Consider the following 21,072-nt stretch of genomic DNA (forward strand, 5'->3'; position numbering starts at 1 on the left):
TATTGAAATTTAAAGTTCGGATTTTTAGGAATTTTAAATGAAGAATTGGGCTTAAAAATATTGCGGATTTCAAGCGAAATGAACTTAATTTTTACTGATATAAGATGAATGAAATGAGACACTCATTCCCCCTTCTCTAGTAGTAATCAAATCCGGCAGTAGAATTTCTAGTAATAACCCTACCATATCCGTATCTAAAGTGTAAACTTCTTGCATAATTTCCATGGAAATGATAGACCAAACACAAATTCATTTTCCACTATCGCTTACACTTCTCTCTGGGTTGTTTTGCTCACTTTCGCTGGCGAGAAAAACGAGCAAAACAAACGAAATAAATAAGGCGGCAATAGAAGCGATAAAATAAAATAAAAAATGTTAAAACGCTTGGGGGCCCAAGGTACTGGACCTGAGTTCCCATTGCCACCCGCCCCTTTAGCCTGGCCACGCCCACGCAGCGTTTTGGCGATTTCATCAAAATGCGCATAAATTTGTGGCCTGCACTGTGGCATTTGTGTGAGTTTCTGTCGAGTGAGACGTCCGCGGCGCCCACTGTCCATGTGGGTGGTCGACGGTGAAAAATTGGAGAAAAGACCATTTGCATCTTTCTCTCCGGTTTGCAAGTGTGTAGATCTTTGGACACTGAGAAAAATGTGGATAATTTTATACGCTTTTTTTAAGCCAGTCGAAAAAATAGAAAAATAATTTACATTAATATTTGCATGGTAAAAATATTTTTATTTTTGTATTATATTAATGCACAAATTAATTATTAATTTTTAATATTAGTAAACTACAAAATATTATTACTAAAATAATATTTCAAAATATATTTACAAGCAAGGATAATTTCCTTCTTGTCTTTATTTTGAAATTAAATTTATTTTCAACATAAACAAATATAATATCATGTCTATAATTTTAGTAAAACAAATTATTATTATTTAAACCTAATTAACAAAGTATTATTAATTTTAAAAATATTTAATGTATATATACATATATGTATGTATATTTAAATATGATTAGCTTTTTCATTTCATTTGTATTATTGTTCTACCATTGATTTTACTAGCATTGCTTACATTAAATCCATAAAAAAAACATAAATTTTTCTCAGTGCACCTGAGTGCTTGGCTTCGATTTCTAAAACAAGAAAATTTGCATTTAATTGGGCAAGTCTGCTCTAAACACGCGGTGGGGAATGTGCGGCGAGTGAGGTGCTACAAAGTGTATTTATTCTGCTTTGAAGTGACAACCGCTGACCGGATGGAAACCCCTTTTCCTTTGAGCCTGGGAAAAACGCAGCTGATGAGATTTGGCTGACATCAATCAGCCGGAGATCTTTGCATTTGTCTGTTTTCCTTTTTTTGGGGGCCGGGGTTTGTTTGTTATTTTATCTGCGACACGATGACGTTTTCAAAAGACCAAAAAACTAAAACCAAAAAAAAACCGATGAGTGAAAGTACATTTTCGTATGTGGCGCTGCAGTTGTTGTCATTTCATTTCATTTCTTTTGGCCGGGCCGTAATGTGTGTAAAGTTTGCAACCGTCGACAGACGACTTCTCATGGCTGTTTGTCTCTTCGGCTTTTGATTGTCTGGCGATAGCCAATTGAGATTTTCATTTGTCAGTCAAAACAGCCACGGCGAAACAAAAGCCGCGACCGACCAGAGACGAAAGACGAGACGCGTCTGTCAATGACACAGAAAGAGAGTTTAAATCTTCCAAGCCTGAGCATATGTACTTGTTACTGGGATCTGTTGTTGCTGTTTTTGGTGTTTCTTTAAGCCATTGCACCGGGTCTGATTAGACTTTTGTTGATGTTCGAGTATCTGCTTTTCACTTTCCCTCTCGCCGGGGTCTCGTTTCTCGGTTTCTTCTGCGTCATCGACAGATTTCCAATTCTTCTATCGGGGGGCACGTGCTCAGCCACTGGATGCAGAGGTGTCTGCGGGAGAATTCAAAAAAGGTTGGTCGAGGGCTAGATTACGAGCTCAGTTTTTGACCGGAAGTGCACTTGTACCGCGAGCGTGCATCACTCCCGCTGAGAATATAATAGGGGAACTATTTGGTACCTATTGAATCTTGGGTATTCCAGGCTTTCAAGAACTTAAAAATCTATAAGAATTGCGAGGTATTTGGTATTGCTTTGGTATAGTGTGGATTTAAGAAACTAGTTTTTTTTTTGATCGAATTTCATTTCATTCCTTAAGGCAACCTAGAACTATATCCTTCAATATGCAATGAGTTAATGCCAAAATTAAAATACATTACTGGCTTTATGAAACACCAACTTTTGGGTAACAAATATTCGGTAATTCACCTGTAGAGTTCTAGTCACCTTCCTCTTACCTTTTGTGTTGGATAGTTTTTCTCTTTTGCCCAAGAGTAGTCAAGCTCCGTTGAACCTTTGGCATGAAACAGTGACCTCAGTAAATTCGTTTTTAATGATTCCGAAACTTGTCCTTCAAAATTAATTACGCCCTTTACTTTACCACGACTATATATATATATAGTGTACCTTGCCCAAGTAAGCCTCACTTTGAATGTTTGAACTTTACACTCTGCACATAAATCTTAGCTAGGCTCAGCTGAGCCGGCTAATTACGTTGGCAATCTTTTAATTATGGTCCAACAATTTCGGAAAATGAAACAAAAGCGACCCACAAAAAATTTGTTCGTCTTTCCTACAGTTTTCTACCACTCATTACCAACGATTCTTGTCACTAATCACACTGAAGAACTAAATTAAAAAGAGACACAAATGCTAAATAAAAAAAACATCAACAAATGTAACTGGGTCAAGTTGTTGTTGCCTGTGCTGCCGTTGAAAAATACAAAATAATTGTGGAAAATCTCAAGATCTTTTTATCTGCGGTTTTATTTTGCCTCTCGTTTTTGTTTGTTTACGTACGTTTAATGCGCTGGCGGTTGGCCGGATCGACGAACTGGGGAACTGGGCCGAGTTTCAATTAAGTTTCCAGCCCAGAGCCAAAAACTCACGCCCCCAAGTCTGGATTCTGCCGTCCCGCGCACACCTTACGCACTTGAGAAGCGCGGAGAAAGGCTTGAGAACTGTGGGAATGCCCAATTAGGGTGTATTAGGCAATTAGAGGTAATCAGCTTTTCTGGTAGTTACCTTTTCACAATTATTCTAATGAATTCGAGGCTGTGTTTCCGCTTTTGGCTATGATGATTGATAAATCCTGACTGATGGATCTGTACCTCAATTATAGAAAGTACTTTACAGTAGAATAAAAATCATATGTTCGTCGTATTAATATAATTCCTGTATATAAATATTTGGACAAATAAAACAAAATCTTATAGTTTGAAGATTTTTAATGGATCAATATTATTAAATCAAAGTTACCATACATTTTTATACACAGATTACTAAAGATAAATGAATAGTTTCTATTATTGTAGTGTAGTTATAAATGCAATGCCTTAATGTTCGTGTTACTATGCACAAATGAAATAGTTAATCAAGATGGCGTTAATTTATTGAATTACAGATTGCTTATTTAGAGATACGGAAACCATTTCCAAAAGCATTCGATTGATAGCCCCCTTGTAATTATCAGCCGCCGAAATAGTCGGGGAAAATGGGGAAAGGTGAATTCGTGCGATTTTCGCATCGGACATCCCAAGCGGTCCATTGTCCAACTGGACGGGAGTCAATAAAAATTATTTCGCGAAAGTTGTCGCACAATATGGCAGCGCAGAGTGTTTACCTCATTTTCATTAAGTTGTATTTTTAAGTTTTATTTTCTCCGACTTTTTATTAGATTGTAATGTTTAATGCTGCCGTTGCGGGCTGCAGTGCCGCGAGTTGCCAGTCGCCACATTTCGCAGCCATAATTCAACTAATTAAATGCACATGAAAAATTCAGCACTCGAAAGGCAAACTTGACAAATGGTACCAAGTCTTTAGCCGCGGGGAGGGACCTCATAAATGCCAAAGCCAAAAACTAGCGATGAAACGCACTGAGAAACGTTTCATTTTGAAATGTGCAACGAATTACTGAATTTTTCAGTAGGTGAAAGAGTTTGGAGATTGGAAATAGTTTGAATTAGTCATGGGAAAAAAACAAGACGAGAGAGTTGTGGTAGGTCGTTGGGTAATATTTACGTACTATAATCTACTTATTTATTTCTTTTACAATTAAAACTGATCAAATCGCCCCCAGGTCACTTAACACTCAGTTCATTAGGTGTGCATACATTAAACTTTAACTGCCTGAAGACTCTAAAATTTCTCTTAACTGCGGATTGAGATTTCCCCCAAATATCTACCGCCTTACCTAATCCCAACCAATTACCCGATTATTGTTAAATCTCTGGATCTTCGCTGGGCCACTTAATGGAATTAACCAGATTAGCCATGGCAGGGCTCATATGTTTTCGACGCTTGTTAATGGCGGCCAAAGCCGGCGAATCGAGGAATGGTTTTCCCAATCAATTAGCTCTGACCTCCAGCTGCCCTTCGGACCTGCACTCGCCGCGGGAGGTTTTCCCTCATTTTTTCCTTTCTTTCTCCCCCCCAAACCCATTGATCATTGGCTATCGATTGGCCGCGATCGCCGACACGATATTGCCCTAGGTTTTCGGCTACCGTTCCGACTGTCCACCACCAACGACCCAAGAAACCAAAACAAAGCGCATAGCAAACCCAAACCCATACCCAAACCCAAAACAACCCAGCCAACACCAGGCCACTTACACTTACAACTGGGCGCAACTTTCACTAATTTTCAATGCGAGCAAACTTGATTGGTAAATTGCGGCAGCAGGACGCACTCCGTTTAATATTTCTCACCCATTCTCGGTCCCACCTGAGTTGCTTTTCCACCTCGCCCAATGCCCAATCAATTGGACACTTTTCCACTTTATTTTCCACACTAATTGGAATGGACACGCGGGATTTCAGCATTCTTCCCGATCCGTATGGGCCCAATTTTAATACTCTTTATGGGCTTTAAGGGAGAACTATGGGAGTAAAATGTGCATTCCTTTAAATATTTCATTAAATAATTGGCTTATAATAATGGCCTATTAAATCTTTATTTGATTGCCAATAATTATTATTTATTTTTATAATGTATTTAAAAGTGATATTTAAAAAGGTTTTGTTTAATTTTAAAGGCTTTATTTATAGAATCTTAAGCTTATGAGTGTTTCAGGTTCCCCAAGAGAATTCACTGTACTTCAGAAACCACAATCATCCACTTATTTTTGGCAAATATACAAATCCACTTCCCAAAAGTATAAAGCCCCCATATCTCGCACAGAAACAATGGGAGGCCCGAGAGTTAGGGTAATTAAAACTTCCATCTGATGAAAACCAGACCGAGCCACTTCCTCTGTGGCCTTCCGCTAGTGTCGCAGCTTTATCGTTTTATTATGACACGCAAATGGCAAAATTAGTAAAAATATCTGGAAATTGTCGGCTGCTGTTATAATTATAATATAAAATGCGCCCATAATAGACTTGTTTTTCGCCCCTGGCCAATTTGCAATGTTGGCCAAATCTTTTGGCGTTTTATTTTCATTTAATTACTGCTGCCGCCGCCGCCGTCGCAACAGTTGCTGTTGCATTAATTGGCTTGTTTTGCTTAATAATGATTATTGGTTTTTATGACTCTTTGATTATGCGATGATGCATCGAAAAAAGCCAGTCGGCGAGGAAAGTCTCGGAGCGTTGTTTTTTATTTTCTTACTTTGTTTTTCCACCGGCTCTTTGGCGAGGTGTTGAGCATTTTGTTGGAGTTGATGGCCTGTCAGTCAGTCAGGCAACTCAACTGCCGGACGGACATTGTCGGTCTGTTTTAAAGCGCCGGACCGCTTCTATGCTCGTATCTGCCTATGCTGGTAGTGCCGCTGCTGTCTTAATTATGTAATGTGCGCTTTGGAAGACAATTTAAATGGCCGCCAGTTGTGGAAAACAAACACGAACTTTGGTGGCCCAGAAACGCCAGGAAGACGATGGAAAGCCCAGAGATAAGTCGACCGCTGAGGTGCTCTTAAAAGAGGCTTTCAAGAATTAAAAGTTAAGAACTTTTTTGAAAAATAATGAGATGTTGTCAATAAATAATTCTTAAAAGATTAGAAACTGCGACTATAATATAAAAAATTAAAAATTACTATATTAAATACTTCACAATACCTATAAGAAAATAAAAATCAAAATAGCGTGGATGAAAAAAAATGGAAAATAGCTTTATATAGACAACTACATTTTTACAAGAATCACATTTTCAGAACAATAGAATCATTTTTGTAAAAGGAATTGAATATAGCAATAGATATTTCAAGAAGAACTGTATATTCAGCATATTCCCAACCATTTTCCATTTATCGAAAAACCCCCAGATTTAATAAGTAAAGACCATTATGGTAAAACGCTCCCTAGCTTTATAGGGTATAGGTCATAATTATATGCACTTGATCGGCGGAGAGCGTGTGAGCGAGATGGAGCGGTAAAATGTGCAACTCAAGTGGACAGCCAAGTGGACAGCGAATTATGACTGATGACGCAATGCGGACTCATCGATGGGGCCGGTGGAAAAACCGTTGCAATGATCGCGGACCCAACCTGCCAGTTGCTCCTGGTTGAAGCTCTTGACCCCGTTCCACGCCAGCATGACTGCAGATGGAAGACCAAAAACCAAAAATAAAAACAACCGAAAAATCCGAATCTCGAAACGCTTCAGAAACTTTAGACGCCCCCGAAACTTGTGTTGCATTTTAATTGCTCTGTGATTAAGCGGCAATTACATAAAATTAAAAACAAAAGTTGATTTCGAACTAAATGATTACGGCAGAGGCAGTCCACAAAAAGACCGAAAAAAGAGGAGCACTACGCAAGAAGAAAGTGAGGAGAGCGAAGAAAGCTGGAGAAGAAAACGATTAGTTTCGTTCGCTTAGCAAAATGTTGAATAATTGCTTATAATTATGATAATTCAACTAAATACCTGCGCGGGCGGTTGCATCAGCGCAATTTGCACCACTAACCCACCGAGGAGCCGCCGGGGAGCCGCACCACTTTAGCACGCAAGTCGCTGCACACTTGGCTGGTTAATTTATGTCATGATTCCGCACATAAATTCCAAAGGAATTTTCCTATAAATTACGGGGGCTTTTCCCCGACGCCCAGCGATTCGCTTTTCTTATACATATGTAGTGTGTAGTCTGGGTTTCTTTTAGTTAGCAAAGATGTCAGCGATTTTGTTTTTATTTCAGCCTCTTTGGCTGTGCGTTTTCCTCCTTCTTCTAATTTCCCTGTGCCACAACATTATTACGAAATGAGACTTTTCTTCGGTCTTGTTTTTCTTTCTTTCTTCCCGTTGCACATGGGATTTCCCTTCCCCCGTGTTGGAAAATCGGGGGCCGAAGATCCCAGTGACATTTCCACAGGCAAGGAGGCCTCTTCAGGAAAATACTTTTTGGCATGCGCTGACACGAAGAAAACATTAAACATTCTCTTTGGGGGCCACGAAGAAATGGTGAGGGCACCGCCGGGCTGCATCAATAAATTTAGCTCATAACGCTGAGTGACAGTAATGTGTCATCAGCCGGTGGAAATAGTTTCTAACGAAGTGGGAGTTGCTCTACGGGCGGGTATTTCTGTTGCATGAGAAATGAGTTTGGCTCGCCAACGGGGTGGCGCATCCATGTGATCCGATTTACACGGAATTTACGATGGATTTGTGGCGGCTAACCACGCTGATTCATTTGGCGTAAATATTTATCCAGGGAGAGGCGCCAATCAATTATTGAGGTATTTTATCTAGCTGGCGGGGTATTGTTTTAAACTTAGATTTCAAAATTAATCATGATTGCCTAAAATATATTTAATACTTATATACCTTTTATAATGTTCCAGATAACGACGCATAAATAACGATGGGAAATAGACAATTCGATGCCCTTTAGGAATTGCCCACTGTAAGTATCTAAACCTATATTAAGATTCGGTTAGTAGAAAAGCTTTGTAGAAAAAGCTTATTTTTAAGAGTTTACAATAAAGATATCTCTAAATTTTAAATTTATTTAACACTCTACATTTAAGTTACTTTTATAACTTAATATAATCTATAAGATCATTAAAATTTGTAGATGCATTTAAAACATGTGTATCTTTAAGATACTGCTGAATCATTGATTTTGGTCCTTTGAGAAACTTTTATATCTTTCCACTTTATAGTTTTATGAAATTGGTAATCTCAAGGTCATGCTTCGTTAAGATACTCATATCACACTGAATTGCATTTGTAATACCAAAGTTACTCAATTTAAATTGAAAACTCCCACTCCCTCCACATTTTGGGAATGCATCCCTCGGATACCCATGAAAATGATTTTCATTTCACCTCGTTATAGCCGTAACTTAAGATCTCGCCCGTTCACCTGCTCGGGTTGTCCGCCAACTAATGAAATCATCAACCTGTGGCCACACAATCCATCAAATTTAAGTCCAGAAAGAGACAGGGGCCAAAAGTGTTAAACAATTTTCCGCACACACAGACGCAGAGTCCCCCCAGAGTTGAGATGCAAATGAAGTTTTCGACTTATGCCGAGTCTCGTTTTTGAAGTTTTTTCGTTAGCGGCCGTTAGCAGCCTTTGAGTATGAGTTTCGCTCGTGTGCATAATTTAAAATAATGACGGCACATGAAACTTAATGCGTCTGCCCCGAAAGAGATCGATCCTATGGAAACGGAGGAGGAGGAGGCCAGCCCGGGATGCCCCGGCGGCAGGTGGATCAAATGGAACCCGAAGCTCTCAAGCGCCCAAGCTGATGATGCTTGATGGCTGGCTGATGGCCGGGAAAAAAGCACCCCGGCACGCATCTTTTGGTCACGCACCAAAGGTGTAACAGGTGTCACTCTCACTCTCACTTTTCCTCCGCTGGTTGGCCTACATACATAACAATTAGCTAACCAAACGAATGGCCGAATACACACGCAATTATCGCATCCTTGCCGTATCTGTGATTTGTGATCTGCGATCGCTGATCACTGATCGCCGCTGTCACCGTCTCCATATATATGCCTTTTTTTCACCTTTTTGTCACTTTCCTTTTGCAATGCAAATTTCTCGTGCCGACTATTAATTGCTAATGGCAGTCAACGGCCAAAAAGAAGAAAAACCAAACTGAAAATAAAGGAGAAATAACCGTTAAGACAAACGCCAAGAAAAAACCAGCCATAAAAATCGTCAACCAAATGCGGCAGCCCGGCTTTAAGGCCCCCTCATCCTTCCTCCAGTCACCTGAATTTTCCTCCTGCTGCCCACGATCGCGGCTCATTCACAGTAGGCTGCTACCGCGGCTTATATGCAGATTTCGAGAAAAGTTTCTCTGGCGGAAAATAGCGCCAGGGTTTCGCAAAATCCTGTTTTAGGATTTTTGTTTAGCCACGGCTTTGTGCGCGACTGAATTTATGAATATTTATAGACCTTAAAATTTAATGCGCTGATCGCCAATCACACAAATTAGCTTGCATAAAGACGTTCAAATGGATTTGACACAATTTTCTGGAAACTATTTTGCTAAAAATCAAGTGGGAGAGAGGGTTTTCTACTTTTGTTTTTCTTTTTTCAGCTAAAAGATTTCAGAAATATTAAATGCTTAAAATAAAGTTCCATAAAAGGGAGCAGTTCAACAAAAGCATACATAAATTACTAATATCCCTTTGAAAGCATATATTTAGTTTATTATAAACTACTTACTTAAAAAAATTTCCAAAAATGGCTATCACCTAGATAGGTAGGAAATCTAAAGTTACTAAATACCTAATATAATGATACTAAATACTATCTTAAGGATATTTAGAATATAAAAACCGATTTTTATGTGAAAATGATTAAATATTTAAACAAAATAAGGATCTCTGTATAAATGAAATAATTTTTTTACACGCAATAAACTTCAGAAAGAGTTAAGTACAAGTCCTTAATTTAATTTGAACTATAATTTTCTTGAGCGTAAATGATCTGGAGGTTGAAGTGGACTCCGAACACCTTGGTCCTGGGGCTCTAAAAATAAAACTTTCTTTGCTAGCCTGGCCCCCGCCTCCCCTGACTTGGATCCACCAACCCCAGAGTGGCTATAACTCCCTCTTTTTGGGCTTATCGACGATCTTTAGACGTTGGCACGTTTCGTTCATTGCCTTGGCTTCAGTGGTTGTTGTTGCCGTTGACGTGTTGCCAAATGGCCATATTCGAGCTTTTATTGTGGCTCGTATTAGATTGCCATGGCCAATGCATAAATCTGTTATTGAATGCGAGCCCGAATTGGAATCGGAATCCGATCAAGAGCGTTTCCAAGAAAGCCAGTGGAAGGCCAAGAGGGAGAGATATTCGGCCCGGGGCAAGCGGTTCGGTCATATCCATTCTTAATCGCAAATATTTGGAATATTTCATGGAGGAATTCGACTTTGTGTAAGGGCAGTTCCATAATATTCCCTCTAAGATTTGTGTAATAAAGACTTTTAGTAGCAGATACAAAGCAGTAAAGCTAATAACTTGCTTGGTGAAACTGCCCCATTAATGAGCACTTTGTTAGACCAGACAAGCAAATAATGATCCATTACCAAGCAATGGCTGATCAGTATTTAAATAACAATGGAACCATCCGCATGTGTGAAATATCAACCGCGTAACAAGTCTCTGGTCAAGTAAGGACCATCGCGAAACGCCAACTAATGGAACTCGAAGTGCCCCCAATTACCAGGTGAAGTGTATGTGCTAAAAAGTACCCACTTACATATTTCATTTTGGCATACCTCAGAGTGGAAAGTTCTGGCCTGCGGTGAGTCACTAAGCTCCAATGAGACACGGGAACAGTGCTTAAAAGTCAACAGCATAAATCCAGGCATGAAAGCGATCTCCTATCGCAGTTCTGCCTCTCGTTCTAATAAGCCAAACAATAAATCATCATCGGAGCTTATATTTTTAGCAGATTTCTTAGCCAAAACTCTGCTGACTCACGATCCCCGAAGAGCTCCAGGCTCCATACATGTGTACCCTGCCATGGGTTCCCATTCCCAGACCCCGAGTGGAACGGCGCTTCGCTTTGAGACTTCAGCGTGTCTTATACCATGCTCCCCGTACTTCTTGGATGCCCACTTTCCTGTTGTTCTTCTTAAACTAACAAATTCTGGCATGGTCCAAAAAAGAGAAGGGGTTCTGGAGGGTCCAAGGGGGTGGCATGGCGGAAAACAGGCTTGGGCACATTGCTGGACATCACGCAAGGAGGACCGAACCGCCGCAGAATCGGTGGCATCGGAATCGGAGGAAGGAGAAAGTCTCCACGAAGGGCGGCAGGAATCTCCAAATCTGTTTCCACGTTCTCAAAGGCACTCGGAGAAATGTATCTTAAAAGTGCATTGGTACATATATTACAATAATATAGATATTTAAAAAAAGAAAAAGCATTGTATTATAATCCACAACATTTTGAGTATTTGAAAATGTGTTATGTTTTATTTAAATATAATTAAAGTTTTTTTTTCAAATCATCCTAATTCAACAAATTTGCATTTAAAAAGAAAGCCAAAAACTAAAAAAAAACTTGCAACAAATTGTCATAAAATATTATATCCGAGGACCTGTAGCCAAATATTATGGCATACTGTTGAAGTGTGCTCTTCGGCCAGCAGCCAAGACACACGGAATTCTGTTTTCCAAGTAGCCCAACAACGAAATTTGTTATATGAGTTACATTAGTGGGTGCCTGTCCCCCTTTCCACACCCTCTCCATCTAGTTTTTAGGGTTTTTTTCTATTTGGCCAGCATTGTTTGGCAAGCGGGCAGCCACATTTGCAGCAGCAGCAGAATTGACATTTCCTTTTACAACATCCAACAAGCTCTGCAAAATGAAAACGATAAATCAGCAACAACAGCGGCGAGTTTTCCATGTGATTGTCACGCTTGAAGGACTTTTCTCGTGGAAAGCGCCAACAAAAATCAAAGCAACAAAGGCGAAAATGAATTTGTTGCTTTTCTTGTTGGCCGCTGCTGTTAACAGCATTTGTTGCAGTTGCTTTTTATGAACTAGGTTACTATGTTTGTTGAGTAATTGAGCTTGGTTTTTTCGCACACACGAATGTGTCCATTGTCTGTTGTTGTTGTCGATTAGGAAGCTGCCACACATGCAACTCGGTTTTTTTTCTTGGCAGGAAGTGAGATTTTGGGGGCGGTGGGGGTGGTTTTTTGCTATCTCTGAGTTACGCTGCCAAATAGTTGTATCCCTATAAGGCAATATCCTTCACGGAACTAATTTGTTTTGTGTTAAAGTTGAATTAGGCGATTATATAACTATTTGGCATTAAAAATGGCTAATTAATGTACGGATATGAGCAAAGCCAACATCACGTATGAGCAATATATGGTTCATATTTAAGCCAAATTGTGGGCATTAAACACAAAATTATTTTAATTATTATAAGCAATGTCAAATTTAATTAAACAAATTACTTTTCGGGATTGGTAATAATGACTAACCATTTAGCTTTTATTAAAAAAGCGAGCGGTTTTTAATACCCTTTATTTTCATATAGTAACGAGCACAAGAACTAGTAACTTTCTTATAAAATTAATCACAAAATATGTGCTCTTAGTTTAATACATTCTGAAAACGTATATATTTTTCGTTACTAACTGAGCTGAAAAAATATAAATTAATTGCAGGCCAACAGCTTGACCCACCTTGCTTCCTAGTCCACTTCTCACTTGGTTTTATTTTTATCCACTCGGATTTTCCACTCCTGGCTGCCTTCTCTGCAGTCACGTTCCAGCTTCTCGTTTTATTCGTCACTAGCCCCGCTGCCCCCACTCTCTCTGGCTGTCTGTTTTGTGATCTAATTACTGTATTTGCTGTCCGTTTTGACTGCTGCTTTTCCGGCCGCCCCCTGGCCTTTGAAAAGCCTGTTTAAATTCGTCGTGCTCTGCTAGTGACTCCTTTTCTCCAGCCTCCCCATCAGCTTCCCCTCCGCATCAACATCATCATCATCATCCCAACTAACCAGATCCCACTGTTTTTTGCTCTCTTTGGGAGTTTGTGTATCACTTTGGCGCATTTGCTTTTACTTTGGGGCTAATAAAAAAAATATTTTACTCTAGTGACAAAAGTTCTATTTAGGAAAATTTTACTTTAGTGACGAAAGTCTTAAAAATCATTTTAACTTAAATGTTTCGTTTGAAACAGTAACTATAAGAAAGTCAATGCTGATTTGTTTAAATGAAGATACGTAGTGCCTTTCGTCACTATGTCACAATGCCATTCACCGTGATTCCTTCGAAGGTGCACTGATTTGACTTTGGAGATACCCACTGCTACCCTTTTCCATTTGCTTTGGTCTGATATTTGATTATGACATCACTTGGAATTGCAGGAGCACTTTGACATTTCTGTTTGCCAAGAGAACCCTCCGCACGGAATACATTATTATCGTGGGGAACTCTCTCTCCCATCGCCGTGGATTCCATTAAACGGATTTCCGTGACTGGATTATAAAAATATTGGAATCCATAAGGAAGCCGATTCCGATGGTGATGACGATGCATGCATCAATTTTCACTTTCCACGATACAAGATACCTAAATACTTACTTATATAAGTGGTGTAGGTTGGCCCAGTCAACGGAAAAAAAGAAATCCTTGTACGTGAGGTTTGTCTTCGAGGTCACTTGGGAAACATCAGCCACATCTTAACTGCCAGAAATTTCACCTCAGCTGCTGTAAGCCAAAGATTGAGATCCCAGGCAAGACAGAAATAATACACAATTATGAGGTAAACAAAACGAAGTAAAATTCGGGGTTTATATAAAGCTTACCATTGCGAATCGAGTATTATTTATTAATTATTATTCAAACAGTGTAAGCCAATCTTTGCGATCTTTTGTTTCGTATTGCGTGGATTTTGCAATTCGAGATGAAAGTTTGTCGCATGCATTACCGAGATTACATCACAGGCGGCGAAAGAGACGGCTATAGGGGGTGGAGAAAGAGAGGGAGGCGGACTTTGAGGGGGAGTCGCAGGCATTCCCAACTGAGGCAGTCAGTCATTCAGTCAGTTCAGTTGGTCAAACATGTTTACATAAACCTAATATAGGCACGGACAAATGTACAAACAGGACGAACAAACATTTGGCACTAGAGCAGGACGGCAGGCTGCAGCCGGGGAGCGAAAGAGACGGCCTGAGAGAAAGAGCCCGACTTAGATGGACAGCCAGTCAAATGGTCTTGTTAATTTCCATTTTTCTATGCAAATTCCAACTTCCTCGACTCACTACGAAAATGGCAATAAATGCAGCGGGTTGCAGCCGAAAAAAAAAATGGAAAATATAAAAAATTTGACTTGCCATAAAAATTGAAATCCAAAATGTGGCAACAGCAAAGGGGGCTTGTGCCACGGGGGGCGGCGTGGCGATGGGACAGTGGGCGTCTGTTAGGCAACCTCTGTGGGGGCACGGAAAATGGGGAAAATGGAAAATATGCCACAGCCACATGACACACAGACGCAGACGGAGACGGAGAAAAGTCAACGTGCAAAAATAACAAACAACTGTCAAATGTCTGACAAACGAGACAAGGAAAAAGACAAAACTTGCGCACAACCACCGGCAGCAATAAAAACACGAGGAAGACTGCATTGGGGCCCAGGATTAATGGGAAGCCAACCGAATCCAAAACGCCGATCAAGTTGCACACACAGAGTGTGGCAGTTATCAAATATCAGTCACTCAGTCAGCCGGTGTTTAATTAGTTGCAATTTCACGGAATCCAAAACGTTGTCGTGGTTTTTGCAAGCTCAAAAAGTTACTCACTTACCTAAATCTATTTATAAATTAAATAAATTAATTTATAGTACAATAAATGTGGGTACCTATAATAAAAATTATCATCAATTTTAAATAGATAAATGTTTTTTTTTTATGTTTGCAAAAAGAATATAATATAAGAATATATATATCCCCTATAAAGTTCCTTTAAAATTTTAAAATACTCGGTTTAAAAATTGAATTTAAAATTTTATGGAAAGTAACTTTTACGAGTATTTAAAATATAATTTACTAAGTGATGATAGGGAAAATAGCAATAATAAACAAAATATTCAAAAATAAATATAAAAAATATTAGTATGAATGTAGGATCCTTTATCTTCCTTCTATAAAATTATTGTTCAATTTGTTTAAATATTTTCCTAAATTTGAAAGGGTCACAACAATATTTTATTAAATTTGAATTTGTAAAAAATACTTTTATTCTTGTTTAAGTATGTTTCAATAAAAAATTACGAAATATTCGCAGAATAATTTTTTTTAACCAAAAAACCAATATTGTTTTATGTTAAAGTCAAAATAATGGCAACACCTTTTAATGAAACGACTTTTGATAAACGCTTCCCGTAAATGTTGTCAGGAGAGCCTTTAAATCGGGTTTGATATCCCCAGCAGCGAGCAAATAAATAAATCCAGCCATTATCACTTTACGCCGGGTGTTAAGCAATTTCAGTTGATTTTATTACTTTTTTGCGCTTTTCCTTTCTGTTTTATTTGCTGGATGTTGTCTCCCTGTGTTGGCTTTCACGCAGCAAACTTAAGCCCCAAAACCGAACCGAAGCTCCAACCAGGCGGAGCAATCAATGTGAATGCTCCTGGGGCTTGCGGGGTGGAGGGGATGCGAGGGGGGGCGGCACGGGGAGCGGTACGGCAAGTATGCAGACGCAGACTGGCGAAAGAATGCTGAAATTGAAGATGCGCTGCACTGGATGCTTGCATAACGAACCTCGGTGGTGTGTGTGGATTGCTTATTGTGCTGTGGTGTTATCAATGGTTATTGTTAGCGGCTTCTGTTGACAACTGCATCTGGAAAATCGGGCATGTCAGCTGAGTCCTAGAAGTGGAATATATAAAATATACTTGAGTTTATAATGATTACAATCCATGGTCCCTGCCTATCTATAGATACATTTTTCTTCAGTGTTATTATAATTTTAAGTTTTTTATTAAGTTTAAACATTCTTACAAAAATCAACTTTACAAGAAAAATGCTTTCAAATTATTTTTTTTTCCATTTTACCTTTAAACAGACTTTTAATATTTAAGTTCACTATAACAAACATATTCCTTGTTCCCCCAAAATTTTATACCGAATCAGTAATACCTACATCCAAAGCAACTTTTATAATAGTTTCCAAAAAAGGTCTGCAATTTCCCAGTTTTATTTAGACATTTACCTAAAAAGTTTACTTTTAACAGAATTAATGATATTTTTTCATATATATATCTCATTGATCGTTTCTTTAATAGATTTACCATGTTTTAAATTTATAAGCATATCAAATTTTTATGTTACCCACTGAATATTTATGATCATCTCACTGATTTAGTTTTTATGACTTCATGTCCGAACAGTTTTCGTACACCTGCTCTTTAAAGCAATTTGATATTCATGTTGTTAGGAAAAACATTAAATTTAATGGCTAATTAAAATTAATCAAATTAAAATAAAGTGATTTCTTATATAACACTTTTATAATATGTACTAACAATACATTTAAATAGTTGGCAATAAATGATGCTCAAAACCTAATGGGTGTTTGTTAATCTCCGGAATGAGTATTGTAAATAGTACCATTGATAAGGGAAAACTTTATTCAAGCAACTATTTAAAAATATTTATGAAAGAGTATTCGAAGTAGTAGAGATCTGTAGGATCCGAATTCCTGGTGTTATTGCATCGTCTGCCGCAATGTCTCCGCCTGGCAGACATTTCTCCGGCTGTGACTCTGACTCCGTCTCCATTTCCACTCCCCATCTCTGCGAGCAATATGCTTCTTCCGTAGTGGTCTGGAGCAGCGTTCCACGTCTATGAGATGCCATCCCGAGAGGAGCACATGGGCATGTCATTCCTTGGCTTCGCCGAGCATCTTTGGCATTTCTCAAATTTGCTTTTGTGTTTGGATTGCTATTTCCCCACAATCCCAACTCGAGTTTGTATTCCTCATTTTACTTTTCGCTGCAGATTTATAATTATTCATTGGTTTCTGCAGCCGCCATCAGTTCAAATGCAAATTCGTATTCACATCACGTATACGAGTAGTGGGCTCGATGAGAATGGCCATGTAATTATGTCTCTGTTTGGGGGAGGAAAATCCTTATTATGAGGTGGGAAAACAATAAATTACTTTAATGGTCTTGAAGTATATTCGCCCTAAGTTGCATTCTGTTATTAAGCAGATCCTAAGGGAACTCGCAAATAATTGAGTTTGATTGGCGGAGAAGAAACCTTATTAGGCGTTCGGAAGTCCCAACATTATTTGTAGGCCTTAAGTTATTTCACTTATTTTCCTCCTCACAATTGCAGCTCATTATTTTGATAAAAGCGCGCCTGTCAAAATTGAATAGGGAAAAGCCTCGTTGGCAAAGAAAATATATAAACCAGGCAAAGAAAACACAATGGCAGTTGGTCTATTAGCAGAGCGCAAGCTGCCGCCGCATAATGAAAGCGAAAATTTAAATTTTTGATACAATTTGCAATTTTTCCGCGCCACTTTTTCCCCCACCTCCACCCACTCCCAGCTCCACTCCATCATTCAGCGATCTCCTCCAGTTTTCAGTTGCCAGTTGGCAGCTTTTTCAGTTTTTTTCAGTTTTCTGCCTCAGTTTTCAGTTTCCAAGTTGCCCACAAGCGGCGCAACAGTCGACAAGTCGACAAAGAAAACAATTCATCATGTTGTACATGGAGGAACCTTTTGGTTTTCCTCGAAGTCGCAGTCCAAGTCGGAGCCCCGGCTTCAATTTATGCGGCGCTTAAATCGATTGCTTTGCCACATTGCGGCAATTGGATCGGTACTCCTCCTCGTCTGGCCCCCTTTTCCCCCGAAAAGCCCCCTTCTACGCCTCTGAGAAGGCTGCGCAAAGTCGTTGTCGTTGAACCGTAAAACTGAAATATGAAGCGGTGCGGAGGGGCTCTTGGGTGATGCTTTGCGGGTGGATCGGATCGAGTGCCAAGAGCCTGGCATCGCGTTGAGTGACCACGGACCACGAACCGCGGACCGCGGAACAGGCTCTTGCTTCATTAAGCTATTCATCCATCCATCCAGCCGGCCATTTACTCAGCCAAGCAGCGATACCCAGTTCGATCCACTCGGTGGATCGGTTCGATCGTGTTGCTTTATTTCTCTCTTAAATTTGCGCTAACTAGATGTCGCAATTGAAAGTAAGCTGTCAAATATTATCGTCGGGGGTGTAGGAGTGGGTGAGCGGCGGCCTAAGCCTCATTATAATGAAGAAAAGGATTCCAATCGAACGCTGCGATGATGTCGGCTCAGAGTGGTAGAAACGTATCGGGAATTTCATTTATAGAAAAATGAAACGACATGTGGAAATGTGGAAAGAAAGGTATAAACTGATGGGTACCATAGCCCATTTCATCATTAAACCTTTCAATTAGTAAAGAGGAAATTCATAAAAATATATTTTTGTAGAACTATTTGCAGAGCTGAACAAACTTCAATGCATATTCCATATAATCTTCCTAATAAAACCTACAATTTTCAAAAATGTAGTTAGGAAAGAGTATGTGCAAACTGAAGAATAATTCGATACAAATTCCTTTAAAAATTCCTAATAATTAAAAATAATTTCCGAAAACTATAATTACTATATTACTATAGATAAAAAATAAAATATTCATTTAAAAATATATTTCGGAACGCAATTTTCATGATGATCACACAATTCAAACAGCTCAAGTAAAGATCAGGATATCTTCAGAAACGTTTTCCAAGAAATAACAATTGGCTAATTCCAAAGTTCAACAGTCTGACCTTGGCAAAAATGAAGATCTACCACCTAACATTTGAGGTTTTTGATTTGTCAATGTCATCGGACTTGAAAGGCGTTAATTTAGCTCGAGTTGCTAAGAGCATTCATAAGATTGCGTAAGAACTCGAGTTCACCACTAGAGAATGCTGGCCATTTCATAATTGATCGATTCGTTTTTCGTGCAATTCTAAAAACATAATGACGCTCCTCAATTGAAGTTCAAGGCTGAGTCTCAAGGACTTGTTCAATTGTTTTGAGCATTCGCAAACGGCCTCTTGACCAAAAAGACCCTTGAAATGTTTCTTCAACATAGTTATTTGCAAATTAAATTACCGAATCAGAGCCAAAGCCTTCAAAGTATATGTACGGCCCGCGGCTAGACAAAAAATCGAAAAGCAGAAAAGAAAGGCTGTCCGAAGTTTCAAATACCCTTGTCAAATTTTTTGTGCACCAAAACATTCCAGTTCCAGGTGACAGGTATATTTTCGTTGGTAAATTCTTCAAACCCGCAAATTACTTTAGAAAAACCCCGGCTGACATATTTTTCTGGCTGGCTTAAATAAAAGAGCCCGGGGCCAAGTCACAAAGAACATGGTAAATCTGTCGGATTGCTTGGGAGCTCAACTGCCTGTCTATAATTGTTAATAATAATTTATGCTAATTTTTTTTAGCACCTTTTGAGCTCGGCGACCAGCGTTTCACCAATTCATAATGTTTGTGATTTGTAAGACAAACAATAGACGGCCAGCGGAGTCGAGAGCTGCTGGCGAATTCTCTCTGGGATTTTTTCCACTTTTTGGGAATGTGGCCAGAAGAAACGTGTTTTCTAACAAAGGCCGCGGCTTAATGGGTCGACAAATACAAGCCGCAATAAATAAATAATAAAAAGAAAATGCCCAAAAGGGAGGGGGTTACACACTTGATCTGCGCCGTGCGGCTGGGAATCGTAAAGGTAGAGTCGCATATATGTGGGCGATGATCTCACCATTTAATTGGCCCCGAAAGCAAACGAATCTCGCTTTTGGCCCTAAACTTTCTTGTTATGGATGTGGCGCGCGCTCTGACCGAATTCGGAAGATGAATGGTGCCACAAGTGCCCCGTCTACGGGTGGTGCTCGTGGAAATTAAAATAAATCTCTCACTCGGGCACCACCAGCCTTATCGCGTAATTTCGTTAAATCGTAATTTTTTATGCAAATTCCGACTGGCTGACGCACCGAAAAAGACAGTCAGGCTAATGCATTTCCACTTAATGCATTTGGACAGTGCGGAAAGCGAACGAATTTGCATTAGAATTGTGATTGACAGTCGGCGCACATGGCGTATACGCAATTATGGATGCGAACGGGCACTCTGACATTTCCTAGATTTCGCTTGGGCGCGAGCTCCATTTCTGAAATGCGGATGGATGGCTGCCCTAGGGTTCTAAGCGAGGAGATCTGCCAATGGAATTGAGAACGACTTTTTTGGGACCCACGACTTTACATCATCCCAAACAAAATCACTGCTAGATGGTTTTTAATTAACCCATTTTTAGTCATTTGCACATCCGGCAATTCGGGCAGGAAATGACTTCCAAGCGCCAGCCAAGATTGAAAGGCACGTTAAAAATCCAAAAGTAACTCGTCAATGCAAAAAAAATTATTATACAGTGGGGGCTCAAAAGATGGAGTTTCTTTCCTCATGTTACAAAGTAGATTTATGTATATGTTACTTTTTCAAAATTACCTACCATTATAAATGATTAAACATTGTGAATATTTGGTGTTCGATTGTGTAAAAATATGATAATCACAGCTATCCATAATAAATCAATATCCATAATAAATTAAAATCAAGAAAACTTAAAGTTCGTCAAATATAATAATTATAATTGTAGTCTATTATTATACAACTTTCTGTCAAGTATTTTTAGAAGTTATTTTAGATTGCCGATATTTTTATCCAAACCCAAACTTTTTTAATATTTTTCTTTTTCTTTTTTTGTTATTTTAAATAATCAACAAAATTAAAATTAAAAAACCCAAATCAATCTTAAATATTATAGAAAAAATAAAATCACTAAATTACTTTGTTTAAGAAAACATAGATCAAAGAATTCAGACTGATAATTTTTTAGTCAATATAATTTAGAGGATTTTTAAACCTTTTCTAAAATGGATTAAGAATGTTAGAGGCCCCACTGTCTGGCCAAAACAGTTGCCAAACACGGCTTACAGTTAACGATAATGATACG

At 39.0% G+C, this 21,072-nt stretch overlaps 1 protein-coding gene and 1 long non-coding RNA gene across 3 annotated transcripts in view; one reads left to right on the forward strand and one right to left on the reverse strand.

The window, feature by feature from the left end:
* Positions 1-21,072, forward strand: part of LOC108028268 (uncharacterized) — a 61,964-nt gene that overhangs the window by 13,134 nt on the left and 27,758 nt on the right. The window contains exon 2 of the mRNA XM_017099965.3: positions 7,889-7,950. The gene's annotated coding sequence lies outside the window, so the exon portion shown is untranslated. The remainder of the gene's footprint in view (positions 1-7,888; positions 7,951-21,072) is intronic.
* On the reverse strand, positions 1,043-3,217 carry LOC127010903 (uncharacterized). Of its 2 annotated transcripts, XR_007763775.1 has the most exons (4): positions 3,140-3,217; positions 2,915-3,075; positions 1,745-1,948; positions 1,043-1,691 (listed from the first exon to the last, which is right to left on the reverse strand). It is a non-coding gene; the product is annotated as an uncharacterized LOC127010903 (long non-coding RNA). The 2 variants fall into 2 exon arrangements; XR_007763774.1 differs by having other exon boundaries at positions 1,043-1,948.

This window comes from Drosophila biarmipes, chromosome 3L (genome assembly GCF_025231255.1).
Source record: "Drosophila biarmipes strain raj3 chromosome 3L, RU_DBia_V1.1, whole genome shotgun sequence".
Lineage (NCBI taxonomy): Eukaryota > Metazoa > Arthropoda > Insecta > Diptera > Drosophilidae > Drosophila > Drosophila biarmipes.